General features: G+C 41.7%; 1 protein-coding gene across 1 annotated transcript in view; it reads left to right on the top strand.

Annotated features, from left to right (window-relative positions):
- GHR (growth hormone receptor) overlaps positions 1 to 20,152 on the top strand; it is a 309,732-nt gene that overhangs the window by 34,523 nt on the left and 255,057 nt on the right. The window contains exon 2 of the mRNA XM_066602762.1: positions 532 to 608. The gene's annotated coding sequence lies outside the window, so the exon portion shown is untranslated. The remainder of the gene's footprint in view (positions 1 to 531; positions 609 to 20,152) is intronic.

The raw sequence follows: 20,152 nt of genomic DNA, 5'->3' as shown, positions 1-20,152 counted from the left end.
ACCTAAGGGAATGATTGCGCCCAACCGATATCTGCCTGGTGCCCCTCTACAACTGGTAGCCGGGACCCTGTGTGACCCATAGCTAAGTCCAGCCATGGAAAATGGAAAAAACCCTTTTACACAATGAATCCACAGTGCAAATTCATTACAATTCTACCATGTCTGAACCTGAACGGTTATGGTCAATATTTGACTGGTTAAGTCTATGGTCAGCAATAGATCGATGGTCTAAAGCTTATGGTTATGCAATATTTCCAGTAGCTTTGCTGCATTATTTGCTCCGGTCTCATTGACGTTCCATTTCTGCAGATGCTATAGTCTAGACAACACTATCTTTAGGCACATATAAATAATGTAAAACATTCTGTTTCTAAACGTATTTCTGTTCCACGTGCTGTAAACTATTATGTCTGTGAATGACTGGGAAATCTGTTACTATGTAAGAGGTTCATTGACAGATGTCTCAGCGCTGACTTTGCAGCCACCAGATGAGAGGTATGTTAACTAACTCCAGTTATTCCTGTTTTACAGAACACTCGGTGGTTTGAAGTTGCCTTGAAGCATATAAATGACAACGGCAAGAGCGTATGACACGGCGTACGGCTGCGGTATGTACAGTTATGTCTCCCAGTTGCACTTTTATTAGAGATTTCATTGGTTTATTATAGACAATATGACATTTTCAAAATTTGCTTATAGTAACATGGGATAAGCCCTGGTGCCCGGTGTCAGTGACTTTTCTGTAGGACTATGGCATTGTGCTTGGCTTTTCTGGTGCTTTGCTATGTACATAGGTGCAAATAAAGTGACTATAGCACAATTGTTCTGAGGCTGTTTTATAGGACGTCATTAACCGTTTTATTCAATATTTGCTCAGTTCTAGTCCCCTATGGCAGTGACGGTAACATTATCCAAGTTCCTGATATTTGCAGAGTTGTGTTCTGCAAAATTTCTATACAACTTCTTACCTTTTTTTTTCTTTCTTTTGATTATTATTACCCACTTTGACCAATCTAATTCCACCAGTCATAGCATCTGCCATGGGGCTAATCTGGTGGCATCCAATGGTAATTTCCATACCTTTTTGCAGATATCATTGGTGAAGTGGCCACTAGAGTACCAGAGGATCTTCGTGTAGTCCCAGGGACCCAACAAGGGCCAATCACTTGCTTCTAGGGGCTGTTCCTTGTGGGAGGATTCACAGATAACCTATTAGGACCTTATTAATGTGACATTCTGTGGGTACAGTGATAACAACAAAGATTACAATGCAATTAAAAATGGGCATACACATATTCTGTATAGATGGACCTTCAGAAGTATCAGAGATTTTTTAGAATAGTGGTAACAGGCACTAGCTTACCAAAAATAATTACACACCTGAGCAAGAATCAAAAATTTTATTTATTTACTTAGGTTAATACTTAGTGGGGCTCCTTTGGCACTAATGACTACGGATACTCTCTGTGGCATACAGTCTACAAACGTCTAATACACTTCAGCTGGTATTTTCCTCTATGCATCTTGCAAATGTCTGGTGAGAAAAAATAAATAAATAAATCTTGTTATTTGTATGGCGCCAACTTATTCTGTAGCGCTTTCAAGTTATTACCCCCACCCAACTAACCTGGGTATTCATTTTACCGACCTTGGAAGGATGGAAGGCTGTGTCAGCCTTTAGCTGGCTACCTGAACCACGCAGGGATTGAACTCACAACCTTCAGGTCGTGAGCGAGAGCTTAGGACTGCATTTCTGCTGCCTTATCACTGTGTGCCACATGAGATCTCTCAAAGAAGATGGATCCTGTTATTATTTGCTGACCCGGTATTCTAGTTCGTCCCAACGATGTTCAGTAGGGTTCAGGTCGGGACTTTGTGCAGCCAGTCCAATCGTGGAACATTCATATCCTCACACTAACATAAAACAGCATTGGATTTGTGATAAGGCGGGTTGTCTTGTTGGATCTATTGCTGACCATTCTCAGAGTATTGCCACATTGTTGGCAGCACATTATTGTCCTGAATGTCGAGGTACACCTCCATGTTCATGGTTCTTGGCACTAAAACCAACAGACTGAGACCATGCCATGTAAAACTACCCCAGATAATAATAGAATCTCCATCATACTCAACTGTTAGCACAAGACACTCAAGGCAAGAGGTGTTCCCCTTAGGCATCCTCGACACCCAGGTACTAACATCTGATTTGAAGATGGAGTAGTGTGGTTTGTCATTCCATAGTATGTTCTCCCATTGCTCAACTTCTTGCAACATTGCAGATGGACCGATTCATTGCACATCATGGCGGATGACTTGTGTATAATGGCATAACCAATATATCCAATAGCATGAAGTTCCCACCACAAACTATGGCTGTCACCTCCAAGGGTCTGCATCTTTAGTAGCATGGTTTAGGCCACACGATATGCTAATTTGACATGATCCATTCTACTGATAGGGGTGTCCAAATACTTTGGTAGGATAGTGTAACTTGACAAGTATCTGATTATATAGGTATTGGAACTATTAGTGAAACATAACTCCAAACAACAAGCTGGTGTCACGTAATGAGGTAGCGTAGTATGTCGAAATGGGATGATCAAGTTTAGAATTGTAAGTAAACAGAGGGAAGATATGACAGCTGACTGAGAATGTGCTACTATCAGGAAGTAGAAATATCCTCACATCGCATTTCGCTATCAGCATATTTTTCTATAAACTTAAAAAGCCTGAAGCTATAATCTACCAGGAAATAATGGAAGATAAACCCATAAATAGCAAAATCACAAAAAGATCATATCTCCTGCAGATTTACGGGCACCATTGAATGCATAATCCAAACAGTAAAAAAGAATGTGCGCCACAAAGCCAAAGGGGAAAACATACTAAGACCAGCATTTCCAACACTTAGTATAATTTCCCCTGGCACACGATGCACCTAACACATGGAAAGGCTTCCCTGGCCGAATGGCTCTGTCTTAGGATGGAACTGAACAGCGCCCACATGACCCCATTGACTACAATGGGGTTCGTTCGCTTTGTGCCCAGCTGCCTGGCTTTTAGCTAGAAGAAAAAGCACTGCATGCAGCACTTTTTCTTCCAGTATTTAGAGACAGATCTGCGATACAACCTTCGATCAACAGATTTATGTATCATTTATTCTACGAGCTGGCATAAATTATGGCAGAAGTATACGCCTAGTTGGGAAAAGGTGTACATTTCCATATAGGCACATAAAGACGTGTGCGCCTCTTAAAAGAAATCAATCAAAAAGTCAAAAATAATTCTGCGCTCATAGGAGGAACATAAGGTAAGGAATAGAATGTGGCACCACTGTTCATAAACCGGGCGATATAGTAAACACAGAAGCTCCCCCTGGTGATGGTAAACTTAGTTAAATTCGGGTTGTCAAGTGGAGACGCAGGGCACTCCAGCCAGGGTATTATTTATTTGTTTGAAATAACAAGATAACAAACAATCTTGGAGACACGTTTCTATGCACACAGGCACCTTCATCAAGCCATATAGACAAACACTGCTCCATACATATTTATATAGGAAGTATATTTTACCTGTTGTGTTCCCTGAAATCCATGCTGCTCTCCCCTCACCAGCGGATGCCACAAGCATAGGAAGAGACTAGTTAAGAACAGTCATTGGGACTGCAGGTGAGGCACCTGGACACCCAGTCTCTGTGGGATACGGCAGGTGAGTCCAGAATCCGTTCTATAAGAAACTCTGAGGCTCTTTTCTGAAGCTTTATTTCTTCATGTATTAAGCGCACAGAGCACCAGGGAAAATTATATGAGGCCCAGCACAGGAAATGCCGGGCTTAATAAATTCCCCCCAAAAACTTAAAATGCACCAGATTCATCACAGCTGGATGCCAAGTCTGTGAAATTTTAGACTGCGTAGTCTCAGATTTTATATCCTATAAGTTGTCTAAGTTTACATCAAAAATCGCACCAAAATTTTGTCACACTTTTCAGAAATTTGTTGCATTTTTTTGGTACAATTTAGCCTACACCATTTTTTCGGTCAAAAAAACTGTCTGTAGGTGTCTAAAAACACATAGTAAATATGGTGCAAAGAAAAGTCATATTTTGAACAGTAAATCTGTCCAAACATCTAAATACGTCGGCAACAGCTGCATAAATCTGTCTGACAGTTTGCTACAGTGTAACATTCTGCAGTCAAGGCTGTATGGATCACACAGTGTCGTCTAGACTGAATACAAGTGTATCCACTTCTCATTTCAGAGCAGAACTAGCTGTGTGCAGGTGGTGTTCAGCGTCTCCATGTAATCCTCAGTGTCCTCGTTTGCTCACGGAGAACAATTATCTCAGAAATGGTAATGAGTTGAAACACAAAGTATATTAGAACTTTGTAGAACATTTATATAAAAATGCTTACCGTATATACTCGAGTATAAGCCGACCCGAGTATAAGCTGAGGTACCGAGTTTTACCCCAAAAAACTGGGAAAACGTGTTGACTTGAGTATAGGTTTAGGGTGGATTTATATTCGAGTGAGATCCGTGCACTATTGCTTTCAATGTGGCCGCCACTGCTGCCAGTGGCCTCATTGAAAGCAATGGGATGCGTGCAGTGATTTTCGGGGAAGGGCTTTAAATATAAGTCGTTCCCTGAAAATCATTCCTAATGTGTAAAGCCTAAAAAAAAATACTAACCTCTCCACCGCTGTCAGGGCTCAGGCGCGTCCAGACGCTTGGACCTCTGGCAGTGCAGTGAAGTTCTTTCAGCAGGTGGGGATTTAAAATCCCCGCCTGCTGAAAGGGCTGTATCTGATTGGCTGAGCGCGCAGCCAATTACAGGCAGCGCTCAGCCATTCATTGAATTACAGCTGAGTGCTGCCTGTGATTGGTCACAGTGCTCAACCATTCATTGAATTTATTGAATTTATATTTAAAGCCCTTCCCCAAAAATCACTGCACATAGGCCATTGCTTTCAATGGGGCCACCGGCAGCAGTGACAGCGCCATTGAAAGAAATGGTACACAGACCTGCACTCGAGTATATGCCGAGGGGGGCTTATTCAGCATAAAAAATGTTCTGAAAAAGTCGGCTTATACTCGAGTATATACGGTAATTCCTATATAAAAGAAAATGAGGAACCCAGACATGAGGACACCTTATTGCAAATGTCTGAGATCAAAACTGTATCGTTTGAGAAATATTGTATTTTTCAGACTATGAGATGCACCCAGGTTTAAGCAACAGAAAACAGGAAAAAAATATTTTAAACTAATTTAAACATCTCTGGGGGTATAACTAACTGCAGGGGCTGCGGTCATTAACTGTGCTCTAGAATAGAAAAGGGGTGTGTCACACGGTGCGCAAATACACCCGTGTGACACATGCCTAAGGCTGGGAGCATCGTTGCCCGCGTAAAAAATGCACTTGTGCAAGTAAATATACAACACCCATTCCACAAAACTGCAGCATAAATACACATACACACATGTGAAACAGACCAAGTCCCCCTCATACAAGTCCAGTAATATATGACCCTATCTAGCTGCTTCCTGTCACATGGTTATCACATCATCAATAGTCCTGCTCCTACTGCAAGACCTTTGATCTTTGCTATTGTCTTTCCCTTTTTGTGTACAGAGTAGGACCTGCACGCCGGGGAGATATGTGCGTGATCTCTAGTGTCAGCTGCGGCATGTATAGCTGCAGAGTTCTCCTCTGTATCAGCACACCGCCAGATCATTAACACTTTGCAATCCAATTTTAGATTCAGGGTTTCCTAGGGGTTTTTCTCTTTCTGCCATTATACAATGGCGCCATCTGCTGGCTAGAGCCAGTACTGCGGTATAGGACATGCTGGAGAGGCCCCCGACAACAGAGCGGCCAGTAATATACAGAAAGAATACCCTGCCGGACCTCTTCCGACATCGGAGCTGTACAGCTTTCAATCAGAATGTCTTCAGACGTCAGACAGTGGATTGGAAAGGGTTAAGCCAGTGGTTAGGGGTCTCTGGATCTATCAGACCTCCCTGCCTCTGGATGATAAGGTGCAGTTGCTTTTCAGCAAGATTTCATATTTCTGAAAACTGTGTCTTAGACCCGTTTTACACGGCCGAGAAACTCGCGTGAGATTTGTGCGTTGCAAGACGTACAAATCTTGCGCAAATATGAACCCCATTCTTTTCAATGAAGTCATATACATGAGCGATGCGAAGTTTCCCAATGAAATCAATGGAAAACGCTTCCAATTTCACAGATGTGATGCGTTTTGACTGAAAAATGCCTAGCATCCGCGGGTACATCCCATGTTCATGAGTGCGATATTGGGCCGAGTTTCACAGCCTCATATCATGCTCACCTATGTGCAGTTAGCCTTATAGTCAGAAAAACACAATAATTTGCTATGAAGGAAGTCTTGTTAAGAACAAGTCCTTGTACAGGTTATCAGGGATATCTTTGCAACTGGTCGCTTTGTTTGGTTGTTTCTGGCAGCACATGAAGGGGGTAAAATGGTGAGGGCTTAGATAATATAAAGGTTATTGTGTTTGTTCATAGTTTTTATAAAGAGAAGACAAAGCAGAATGTGAAGGCATACAATCTAAAGGTTAAGCTTATACGTGTTGAGTCTTTAGAAGGGTATTGAAGGCACTGTTAGCAAGATATGACACTGCATGGATTCCAGCACTGAAATATATTTTACAAACCTTAGGCAGCTTTCATTCATCCATAAGATGTCTGTGTCTTACAGCCTCCTTGTTCTCTCACCGCTTTCTAAAACTCAGCATGGATAGAACTAAATTCACCATCTTACTCAAAACCCCACTCCAAATTTATCAATCACAATCAATGTCTTCATACTTCCATCGGTCCCACGAGACCTCCGTCTTGGTGTAATGTTTGATTCTACCCTGTCCTCCTAACTGCAGTCACTTCTTGCTGCCTCTCACCCAAAAACATCTTTCAGATATTGTCTTTCCTTAACCTCAAGTCAACAAACATGCTATTGCATGCCCTCATCATCTCCAATCTAGACTACTGCACCATTTTTCTGTGGCCTCCCATGCAACACTCTCTTACACCCTTCCCATCCCTTCACTCTGCCCTAACATCTCGATAGGTCCTCACATGTGATCTCTGGTCCTCACATGACCTTTTTCTCTCTCTCTGCTAGTCTTTTCCTCACTCGATCATCTCCAAGATTTCTCTTGTGTGTCATGTATTTACTGGAGCCCAATATCCCAACACATCAGACCCTCCATCACCTTGGAAAGTACAAATTGGAACCTAAAAACCATCCTCTTCAATAAAGTCTACAACCTACAGTAACCCTGCTGCCACCACTTTCTGAGCATCCTCTACCCTCAACTACTGTCTCCTTCCCCCTTTCCATGTAGACTGTAAACCCTCCTGGGGAGGTCTTCTCTCCTTCTATAGCAGTTTGTAACTCATTTAGTTCAGGTTTATTGTTCTTGGTCTTTTATGTCTTTAATATGTAATGAAAGACTTGAAGCAATGGGATGAAACTGAAAGGGAGGGGATACAAATTAGATATTAGAAAAAAACTTTCTGACAGTGAGGGAGATGGTGAGTTCTTCTTCAATGGAAGTGTTTAATCAAAGGCTGGACAAATATCTATCTGGGATGTTTTACTGAATTCTGCATTAAGCAGGGTGTTGGACACGATGACCCTGGAGGTCCCTTCCAACTCTTCTATTCTAAGGTTCAATGATTCTCTGTTCTTCTATCTAAAACACACTGAAATTAATGGCTCTTTAAAGTAAAGAACAATCTACTTTTGTATCCTTGGCCTTGATTAGCTCATGTTCGACTATGCTGCTGTTATTAAAGGGGTTGTCCCGAGGCAAAAGTGAAATTTTTTTTTTTTTGCCCAGTCCCCCTTCTAAAGCAAACATTACAATTTACACGTTTAAAGTGTTTTTAAAGATGGTTTATACTCACCATTCCAGCGTTTCATGAACTTATAAAAGTTCTTCTTTAAAGATGGCCGGTCCTGTCCCAGGGATGCACCGCGGTTTTCTCCCATGGTGCACCGCGGGTCTTCTCCCATGGTGCACCGTGGATGTCTTGCGTTCCACTGCCGATTACAGCCACCTAATTGGCTGATCGGCACCACGGGGCAGAGCTACGATGACAACGCGCAGACCAGCTCTCCGGCGCGAACACACAGCAGAAGACCGGACTGCCCAAGCGCGTCTAAAGAAGCAAGAAGACACCGAAATTAGACGGATGCATGGCGACGGGGACGCCAGCAACGGAGTGGGTAAGTGAATAACTTCTGTATGGCTCATATTTAATGCACGATGTATATTACAAAGTGCATTAATATGGCCATACAGAAGTGTATAACCCCACTTGCTTTCGCGGGACAACCCCTTTAACACTTAAATCTTGCATATGCACTGGTGCAAACGTCAGTTGGGGCTAAGAGGGTGTTGTTACAGAGGCTCCACTGAGTAGAGCAGGAGCATAGATCAGGCTTGAAACTAACCTCGGGGCACTTGTGCTGGCCTTCGCATAATCAATCAAAGCTCTTTTTCTTTGCACGTATAAGTTTATCTGATGCCACAAAGGATGTTTCAACTTGCGTTTCAGTCCCCTACCCAAGGCTGTTACTGCTTTAGTAGCAATAAAGGACCTGACAGACACCCTTTAAGCTGCAATGAACTGTTTAGTTTGAGTACATCCAATGTGGCTTGGAATTGGATCTACTTTTCCCCTTCATAACCGCACTTAATTCATGCTCTCTTCATAGTCTCCATTCTGCAGGGATTATTAGATATGGTTTTGTTCGGTGCCCAGTTCCAAAATTCTGAAAGAACTCTGTCAAGCAGAAATATTAGATTTTCCATGGTTATAAGTGGAATAAAATCTTTTCTATGTACTTCAGATTTCATCTAGTATCTTTGTTCAATCATGTTGCAAATTACCATGCATCTAGTAATTTTAAGTATTTAATTATAGTAAATTAGACACCATAATGGAGGAACCATTGTTAGCATAGTCAGCAGGATTCAGTTGTTGCAATTAGACTTTACCTCTCCATTGTGATATTCAGTGGGAGGTAGTGTGTACACTTTTGGTTTTTGTGTAATATTTTAGCTGGGCTTGGGTTAGCTCAAATTTTTGGAATATTTTTGGAACGGTAATAGTTGTCCAACAGATTGTTAGCAGACATGAAAGAGGCAAATAACTATTAAGCTGTCACTCCAGTATTCACAGTGCAGTCTGGATTTATCTCAGTATTTTTTCAGTATTTTGAACTTTTATTGAAAAAGAAACATTAGCCATTAAAAGGTTATTCCAGTTGCACAACAATTTATTTTTTTATACTCCCCAAAATGACCGTTGTTGGTATAAAAAAAAGCCATCCTCCACCATTACACTCCCTCCCGCCTGTAATTTACCTTGTATCTTGCCAATGATGTTCCACTCCTGCCTGCATAGCAGCTTTTCAGTATGGTATTTATCGCATGGTCTCCATGACAGGGCTTCGGTGAAGTGCCTCATGACTCTAGGTGGCAATGTCTGAGGCACTGAGGATAATTACATCACCTGTGCAATACTGAGGAAATCCTGAAAACATGTCCTGTTGGGGGTCCCTGAGGACTGGTGTTGAGAAACACTTGTTTATGTCATGCATGCTGCTTGTTTGAGTTGTTCCCCCACCTTTCCTAAAGATGGTCTGGACACATGATTTCTGTCTGCATGATCTGCAGACCATTGCTCCATTCCCCTTTATCATGTGTGGCCTTCATGGTGTCAGATATCACCCATCTGATGCCTGGAAGTTGTCAGATGGGTGATATCTGACACCATGTTCCCTGCTGCCATCAGATGGGTGTTTTCTGACTCTCTTGTCCCTTTTTCGGTATGTGGAATCGTGAACTATCTCCTGTTTATGCATGCATGAGGTTCTGAGTGGGGTTTCCTTCTATCTGTGAGCTGAGTAGACTTTAGGTGTGAACAGTGACTTGTGCAGTGTATGTCTGAAGATGTGGACTACAATGGGTGTGAACAGTGACATGCAGTGTATGCCTGAAGGTATGGACTACACTGGGTGTGAACAGTGACTTGCTCTGTGTAGTGTTGCTTGGTGTTCCCTGTATGTCTGTAGGTGTTGAGTACACTAGGTGTGAAATGTCCTGTTCAATGTGTATGATGTTGTGTTTCCCTTGCCAGGGAACTCCTGCTTATTACAATCTAGGTCAAGACAGTTGGCCACCAGGTTTCAGCATGGGGCGGTCCCTATTGAGACAATTGCCCCGCTTGTAGGCAGGCTCCCCTTTTCCTTTGTTGTAGTTGTCTTGTTAGTGTAGGGACTCACAACACAATGAGGATCCTTGACATGGGCTTGTGAGCTTACGTGTTTTGGCCAAAATACAAATCAATATCTTGTACGTACTTATAGATATTTCCATCTGTCTGGTTATTTAAGACATTAGTAAGTATGAGGCTGCCAAGGTGTTTTGGGGTCTGATGTCCTTGTTTTCCCTGTGGGAGTTTGTATGCACATCTGTATGTTTGTTTTTTGTTGGTGTCCGGTCGAGTATGCATGTCCCAACTCCCCATTCTCCTCTCCAGCCCTTATTTAGGTTGTGTTCATGTAGGTGGCTGTTTTCACAGCTTGCACAGACGTAACAGGTTTTTGGCTAATCGCTGAATTCAACTAAAAACATGTTATGATTTATGGTCAGGACATCTTGTATATGTATTATCTTATATACGTATTTGCTGGTGACAGATTGAATTTTGCTATTTTGTTTGAAAACAGAATCGTAGAGCTCGTAAGTGGCAAATTAATCAAAATAATTTGATTAATCATCCAGCCTTACTTTAGCCCAATGCTGAAATTACCTTAATACAACAAAAGCCATTGAAAAGGTTCCGTGCCACAGTTTATTTTATACATTATGTGTCAAGTATAACTTTGCTAAATCTGTACCACATTACCCATAATCCACTACTGCTATCCTTCTGCGATTTGCTTTCATGCAAGGCCCTCCACTCTCATTGGTCTTTACAGGTATTTTTTATGATTTCTTAAAAAAATGCAGAAATATTGAAAATACCCTGTGACCTAATCCTCCGTATATGTAGAATATTATAAAGTAGAGAAGCAATTGTTCTTGGTATGGGTATGGAAGAGAATTGGACATGTTTGGCTTGTACTGTTAGCTTTCATTCAAAGTGAAGTGATTGATGTATCTTGTGCGGTAAAGCATGTTCAGTACGTGGGTGAGGACTTTGTCCTGATCTTATCTGAACTTCTTGTTAGCAAATACATCTACTGGCTTTATAATTGTTTGCTATATGATTTAAATAAGAGACAGGACTACGAAGTCATTTAAAGGTTGACATAAGCCAGGTGTTGAGGGACCAGAATAGCTTCATGACACCTTTATGCTGCTTTCTTCCTTATGTCACACTCCAATAGAAGTGAATTGTAGACGGTCCTGAGTCTTGTCAAAGTTGCAGGTTATGCTGCACACTCATTACATTCCTACTGGTGTAACATCTTCTAAAGACCACCTCAATAATCTTATGGACCTCTCAAATCACTAAAAAAAATGCGAAAAAAAAAACAAAATAATCAACAGTGTATAACCCTAATTTTGACCAAAATCTTCTGCATTAAGCATTTATTCTTCTCCTATTTGTTTACCTTATTTCCCAAAGAAGGCTTGTAAGTCTCCTTAAGGCCCCCTGTCCGGAGATTTGGCCGCGGCTCCTGCTTCCAGGTGGCAGCTCTCACAGCGGAGATCTGCCGCGGGATTTCGCAACGCCTGTGAACAGGGGGCCTAAACCAACTTGATGATGGCAAAATTGGTAGAGGAGTTTAAGCGGGGACTCAATGCCTTTCTAGAGCGCTATGATATTACAGGATATAGACATTAAATAACCAGCATTACACCAGCTGATGATTGCTAAAAAATCGCTAATCGGCGATCGTGCGCTTTTCGAGCACTGCTAGCTGATCGTTAGATTCAGGTCAACCTAAAAATCGTCCTTCACTCTTATCAGCAGTTCTCCACAGGGAGTGCTGATAGCATTGTTTCCCCCTGGAGAACAATGGATCTGAGCACAGATAAGAGCCCTATTAACTGCCTTCGGCTAAGGCTTCATTTGCACACCTAATTGGTACTTAAGTAGCTGAGTAGCTACTTAATACTTTATCCAAAATGATAGCTCAAAGCTGTCACTCAAAGTGTCGTTTGAGCGATCTTTGAGCGATCATCGACTGGTGTAAATGGGCCTTTATGCATGTATTTACTGATAAATATGAGTATATACTTCTGATGAATACCTCAGACCAACACTGACGTATAGCCATATAGTAGCATATGTCACCCATAGGCTCTATTGTTAAAAAAATATATAATGCATGGCATAGGTTTTTTGTGGGCTGCTTATGTAAGAAATAGTGCAGCTGTTTGACTACTAGTAGTCAACTTTTTGTAGTTTACAAGAATTCTACAAAATGTACTTGAGTCCGGTTGAATAATGTTTCTTCTTGTAGAGAGCAGCAAAAGGGTGTAGGGAGTCTTAGGCCTCCTGTCCACAGGCGAATTTTTACTGCGTTCCCCGTGGCAATAATCCGGCCACTGGGAACGCAGTGAACGCTTTACATAGACTTACTATGGAAAGCGCAGCCCCGCTGCCCACGAGCAGAGAATCATAGCGATTCTCCGCTCGCAGGATTTAAATCGCAGCATGCTGCGAATTGCTGTGCTTCTCCGCGGTGAGCCTATCTTTCACATAGGCTCAGCGTGGAGAACAGACAGCTCTCCCCTGCTCCCTGGCAGTGGCTCCCGTGGCAGATATGTGCCGCGGGATATCGCTAAGCTCGTGGACAGAAGCCCTCATATAGGTCCTGCAATGTTCCCTGGGAAAAAGCTGTGCCAATGAGTGATGGAATAACCCTCCACAGCGCCACCTATTGAAATGACAACTATCCTACAAGTCAATATCCGACTTTTTCTGGCCTTGCAACATGACTGTACGGTACACTAATGAGGGGAAATAAAGCAAGTTTCTGGGGGGTTCATTCAGAACAAAACTTTAGCAAAGTTCAACCCAAAACAGGGTTATATTGGTTCATTTCACTCAACACTACTAAAGAGTATATTATAAGCCCCCTTAAATATAAAAAAAAAAAAAGTTGACAGATATCAGTGGCCAGTACACGCTATCTGGATTGCGGGTCAGAGATGGAAACTTGAGGTTTTTTTCCTTTTCCACTAGATAATAGTGATTTGATTGGAGCAGGAGATATATTCAGCCTTGAGGGGCTTTAAGTGGCGCAAATGTGATATTTCACACTCCGTTCTCTATGAATAAATGCAGTGTAGTGCGAGGCTGAGTATCTGCCGTGTACTTCTCTCCTGGGTTCTGTTGCATATGTGCCATGTCCTTGGCATGTATTCAGGTAGGGAACATAATTGATTCTTGATCCATTCCTGGTATCTAAATTTGACATCCGGTTACTTAAGAGCAGGACAGTCCTCCTAATAGTTTCTGCTGGGGTTACAGTAGGATAGACCTTTGTACAGTTATTGTTTTGCCATTTCATGGAACATATTTTCTTGGAAGTAGAAGCACAAGCGCTAGGGCAAACTGACAGTCACCAGCCGTGCCAATAAAACAACATGCATGTTCTTTCTTGTGTACTTACTCTCTCTAACTCTCTTCTTCTCCGCTTGATTCTTGTGTATTTTCCCACGTCTGTAGTAGTTAGAAGAAAAATAAACATTACTAAATTAAATGGTGAAGGACTTTTACTAAAGGAATTACTACGTGCTACAATTAAATATGATGTTAGATGAGGCAAAACGAAATAAGTTTTCAAGTGGAATCATTTTAACAATGCTCCTGTCTCTAAATATGATCTTAACCCTTTGCAATCCAATTTTGGATTCAGGGTTTCCTAGGGGGCTTTCTCTTTCTGCCATTATACAATGGTGCCATCTGCTGGCTAGAGCCAGTACTGTGGTATGTGACATGCTGGAGAGGCCCCCGACAACAGAGCGGCCAGTAATCTACAGTAAGAATACCCTGCCGGACGTCTTCTGACATCGGAGCTGTACAGCCTTCAATCAGAATGTCTTTGGATGTCAGACAGTGGATTGGAAAGGGTAATGTTACACACTTGTTATGGTTCCGCCTGACGTTCTTCTGATTCCCTGTCACATCTTTTAGAATCTGTTAGAATTAAGGATCACAGTAAACGCTATCACATATCATACAGGACGACGTGGGCCAGACGTAGGGAACAAACGAGACAGGTGTTGGACAGGACCTGAACCAATATCCCAACAGGGGCAAGGGCTAGTAAAGCATAGTAGGAAGACAGGTCGAAGGCAATGGGTACTATAAGGAAACTATCCATGATCTAAAAATGGGTGACCCTGTCTAATAAACAGAGCACCAGCTTCGATAAGGGTAACCCCAACAAGAACCTGGGACCTCCAGGCAATGTCTATAGATGGAATAAAACAGACAGAAAGGGACCTGGAAAAGTCCATGGGGTAGTCCTGGAAATCATGAAGAGCGAACTGACAAGGGCTGTGATGGGATAAACACAAAATCACTTGACAGAAATAACTCTTGACACCTGGAAAATCACCAAATGCCACATAAAGTAAAGAGGATGTAAAGCCTCACAAAGGCCTCCTTCCCACGAACAGATTTCCGCCGCGTAATTCGCGGCGGAAATCCGTTGCATTGCCCGCAGCTATTAGGTTCTATTGAACTCAATAGCTCAGTGCTCACGGTGCGGAATTCCACCGCGGAATTCCGCACCGTGAATTCACCCGTCCTCACCCGCGGGTGTACGCGCGGACGGCTTCCATTACAGTCAATGGAAGCCGTCCATTCACGCTATCTTCCACTGTAGCACAGTGGAAGATGGCATGAAAACGCTTCCCCGCCCACCGCCGCCGCGTCATATGACACAATATCCCCACCAGATCCGAACGAGCTTCCAAGAGCCTGCGCTTGTCGCACTGTAGCATCCCCCTTCAAACATCCACCTAGTGTGTTCAGTGCTGGGGAGAAGAAGCCGCTTCTAGTGCACCGATTCATATCGGCTGGCCTGTGCAGTAGCGGGAGTCACTCTGCCACCCTTGTACAAGAGGATCCAGATGGTCTGACTGAGCTACTGAACATCTGAGTCCACTGGTACTGGACAATATAGGTGGCCGTTCTCAAATGGAATTGAAGAACACCAGGGGGTGCCCTGACAAGTATGTAACGGCTATTCATTTTCTACACATAGTAGTATTTTTCTAATCATTCCAATTGAAAATTTGCCATGTTTTGTGAGGTTTAACACATTTCTTTACTGTAAGGGAAGCTTTCTCCTGTGCTCATTGTTACCCTGCTGATTAATTCACTGTATATTACCTGCTAAGAGGTATAGGGTCACTGGTGGCTCAGAAATGTAGTTTCTACTTTTAGAGGGGTTTTCTGGGAGTAAACTATTGATGATCTATCCTTGGGCTAGGTCATCAGTAGTTGATTATTGGGGAGTAGTTGCTAAGTGCTGCTGCCACTTTAGTCCATACCAGGCACATTGTATAGGGTTTGTGCCTGGTGTTGCAGCTTAGTCCCATTCACTTGACTAACACCAAACTGCTCCCGGACCTTGTGACAGATGAACATGATATCATACACCTGAGAAGAGGCCGCAGTGCTCACCTGAGCACCATGTCCTCTTCAGTCAACTGATCAGCAAGGATCCTGAGCATCTTACCCCCACCAATCAACTATTAATGATGTGTCCTGAGGATAGGTCTTTAATAGTTTAGCCTTGGAAAACCCCTTTAAGATTAATATACTTGCAGGTTTCATACACTAAAAAGCATGAAAGGAACTTTCCTACAATTAGAAATGATACCATCCCTGATCAATGGGGGTCTGACTGTCGCAACCCTCAACAATCCTCAGACTGAAAGGGCTACAGCACTAGATAAGTATTAGAAGTATGTCAGAAAGCACCCTTGTTTATCCACTGAGCAAAAACTGCACCACAGCTTCATTATCTTGAATGGGGCTCTATTGTAGTTTCCCGCACAACGAGTGGCCAGAATCCCCACCAGGCAAGGTAGAGGCCAGAGGGATCTTCATCACTTGGTTCTTGGGTTCTTGGGGAGACAGATGGCAATAACGGTTTATAACTAATCTATGTAGAAGCTGTATGATCCCTCTACATCTATAACAGGGATAATTGAGAGCCAGCTATATCCTCCTTGGCTATCGTAAATTAACCTATATCAGAACTGGGGGTAATGAAAAAATTCAGGATTACCAATATGAAATCTAGCTCTGAGACCGGGAATCTGCCCCATATATTTCTATCCTCTTCCACATCTAATCTATTTATTTGATCAGACATCAGGACCGTTACGTCCAGTTTGCAAGACATGAGCAGCACTATAGGTGTTTATTGATATTCCTCTTTTTAGTAAGATCAGGGTGGTTTCTGATGAACTAGTAGAATTCATAGGGAAACGCGTTGAACTAAACCCTAATAATATAACATACGCATCGAATTGTGGGTATCCTCGCATGGATATCCTACATTTTTCTAAAAAAAAAATCTATAAGCAGCAGATCTGAAAGATACTGCGACCACTGTGATATCTTGCATATTGTACTAAATTGGCTTCCCACCCCGAGAGGTAATTTTCCTTGGATGGTAGTAGCCTCTCTTTCTTGTCTTGATTTGTGCGTCTTGTTCTGTATTGTCTGAATTCAAGTGAGTGTATGTAGTAGGTCCTCGTTCCCTACCCAGGGAGTGTGGCGGACCCTGTCTGTGCCCTGCAATTTTATATTCTTTTGTAATAAAGATAATTATTTTAATCAATGTCTACACTGTGAAACAGGAGGAAGAAGAGGGGTGGAGAAAAAGCCGTACAGTTGTGTTTGTTGTGAACAATGATACTACATACGTGGTGCAGAGAGTGGAGTGGTAACTTCAATAGTGGGGGTGCTGCCTGACCAGATGACGCACCACCTGGGTGGGCATGATGGAGTAAGAGAATAGGACTAAAAAACTGGTAGTGGAGAAGGCGCAACACTCCAGGTAAAACAAGTAGGAAGTGACCAAAGGTTTGGGAAACTTCTCCTTTTATTTAATAAAGTACGTCATCAGCTTATGAAAACGCGTTTCGGAGATAACCCCTTCATCAGTTCAGCTGGTGTTTAAAACATACAAGCTATAAAATACACATTAGAAGGCAGAGTAGGAGGTAGAGGGTGGGAGGGTAGAAGAAAACAGGACAAAGCATATTATATGTATGTGTTATATAAACTCATGCAGGTTAAAAGTAGTCATAAATATATATAATATATATCTAAACATACAGTCATACAACACCTTAGTACATTAGTATATGTAGCAAATGATAGATATTATTTTATACTATGATTTATATTTGTTTATTTTACAATATTTATATATGTATACATATTTTCTATGTACTTCCACTTTTATCACATATTTTTGCTGTGTAGTTTTTTACTATACCTAGGGTCATTGATTTTAGACCGATTTTTAGTAGTTTCATGCATACTCATTTTTTCCATCTATCATTTTCTACATATATTAATGTACTAGGGTGCTGTATTACTGTGTAATATATATATATATATATATATATATATATATATATATATATATATATATATATATATATATATATATAACTACTTTCAACCCGCACGAGTTTATATAGCAAATACATATATTATGCTTTGTCCTCCTTCTCACTGCAAGGTGTGCAGAGAACCCATTGTGAGGAGGAGAAGGGGTACAATGGGACTCAAATTCTTGGGATCTATTTTGTTACACCCCCTTTAAATAGGACCGAGAAGCTAGTTATTTCGTTCTTAAGTGATGTCGCCATTGAACTAAATATGGAACCCTAATAGATTATCCATTATTGTCAAGGCTTTGTTATATATGACACCTTCCAAATGGACAAATAAGCATTTGGTTTCATTATAGAGATGAGAGGGGAAGGGGTCTTTCACTGTGATTTCACCACCAAGGACACCTGAGAGATGGAGAAGACTGTTTATGTGACTAGGTGACAGAATTAACAGCTCCATGAAAGCTAAAGTGAATGATAGTGACAAATGGCAGAAAGCTACTTTTTTGGGCACGGAAGTTGTTCTTAGAGGAAAATCAAACACAATCAGTTTCTCATTTCTGGCTGAAGGTACACTTCATGTTTTAGATGACATTTAAGTAGTCTTTTTCTACTGCTCTAGGTTTGCCATTCATAGTCTTACATTTACATTTTTTCCCTTTGTGGTTCTTTATCTTGTATCGATGCATCTTTAATTCCAGTTCAGTAAATCGAAATCTTGAAAAAAAATATCTTAAGTCTTGGTGTTGACGAGCGATGCATACAAGACTTCATAGAGGAAACGGGTGCAACTGTTTAGTAAACATTCTGATGGTTTCTGTACCGGGATATGCCTGTGGGTTACCCTCCTTTTATACTTAATGCTCACACGTTTTCCCTTCGCTTGATTGCACAGGATTGGTGGGGGTCCCAATGCTTTTGTCAACATAGTGTATCTCACAAATAAATAAAATCTAGTTATCAGAATTTGGTAATTTCTCTAACGTCTTATTTACTATTATATGCTAATTTCTTTAACATTTAATGTGGAAATGTTCTATATGTAATGTTCATAACATCGTCTAATGTTATGGCACCTCACTAAGTTATGATCATTATGGTCTATGGGGGTTCCAACTCTGCAACCTATGCTGATCATAAGTATAAAGGGATTGACGTCTCTTCAGCTTACCCCCTGCAAAGTCACACTCCATCCACTCCATGAAGTATAGTAATAGAGATATGTTACTCAACCCATTTTATTATTGGAGGTACAAAAATAAGCATATGAGCATTTGTCTAGTAGTAACACATTGCTTATTCAGGCATTGTCAGCTTCAACATTGACTAGTTTCCGAGGACAGTTCCGTAGTCTTGACGCTCCAAGGCACAGCTGCGTTATGAGATACAGAGATTTGCAGAACAGAAATTATTCAGAGCAGAAACACCAAATCAATAGTAAGCAGTAAATATTTTATAGAGATTCGTAGGAGCAGCAGAGACCTAGGAAGGCTATTGTTATATATACCACCAAGGAGGCTTTCCACAGCATAATTATTTCAAGTAAATGATGATCAATTCTAATTGAAGGGGTTTTCTTAGGCTTTAATATTGATGACCTCTTCTTAGAATAGGATATCAATATTTGATTGGCGCAGATTAGACTCCCAACTCTACTGTTAAATGACGGGAGAGAGTGGTTAAGGACCCTCACCAATGAAATATTATTGGCTTTTCCTAAGGAGAAACCATCAATATTTAGGCCTTCGAAAATCTCTTTAAATGTTCTATTTTTGCTTACAACCTTTATTTAATTTATCTGTCCATTTTTACTATTAAAGTGTACCCACTTTCTAAAAGCTTTTGACATATCATAGGGGCATGTCAAACTTTTTGACTGCGGAGACCCTCACTCATTGCTCGAAGGATCCAGCTGAAGTGCTCATCCGAGCACTGTTACTGCTATGGAGGTAAAGACTGACTCAATAGAAAGTCTATAGACACATCTTCAGCTACTGAGCAGCAACAGCGCTCAGACAAGCTGGCTCGTTCTAGCAATCAGTAGGGGCCCCTATGACATGTCAATAGTTTTTAGAAAGCACCGTTAGTAGAGATGAGCGAGCATACTCGTCCGAGCTTGATACTCGTTCGAGTATTAGGGTGTTCGAGATGCTTGTTACTTGTAACGAGTACCATGCGATGTTCGGGTTACTTTCATTTTCTTCCCTGAGAAATTTGCGCGCTTTTCTGGCCAATAGAAAGACAGGGAAGGCATTACAACTTACCCCTGCAACGTTCAAGCCCTATACCACCCCCCCTGCAGTGAGTGGCTGGTGAGATTAGGTGTCACCCGAGTATTAAAATCTGCCCCTCCCGCGGCTCGCCTCAGATGCATTCTGACATTAGTTCAGGGAAAGTGGTATCTTGGTGGAGCTGCTATAGGGAGAATGTTAGGAGTTATTTTAGGTTTCAAGAACCCCAACGGTCCTTCTTAAGGCCATAGAAATT

The sequence above is a fragment of the Eleutherodactylus coqui genome, chromosome 5 (genome assembly GCF_035609145.1).
Source record: "Eleutherodactylus coqui strain aEleCoq1 chromosome 5, aEleCoq1.hap1, whole genome shotgun sequence".
NCBI classification, from domain to species: domain Eukaryota; kingdom Metazoa; phylum Chordata; class Amphibia; order Anura; family Eleutherodactylidae; genus Eleutherodactylus; species Eleutherodactylus coqui.
This window is presented reverse-complemented; position numbering and strand designations above follow the sequence as displayed.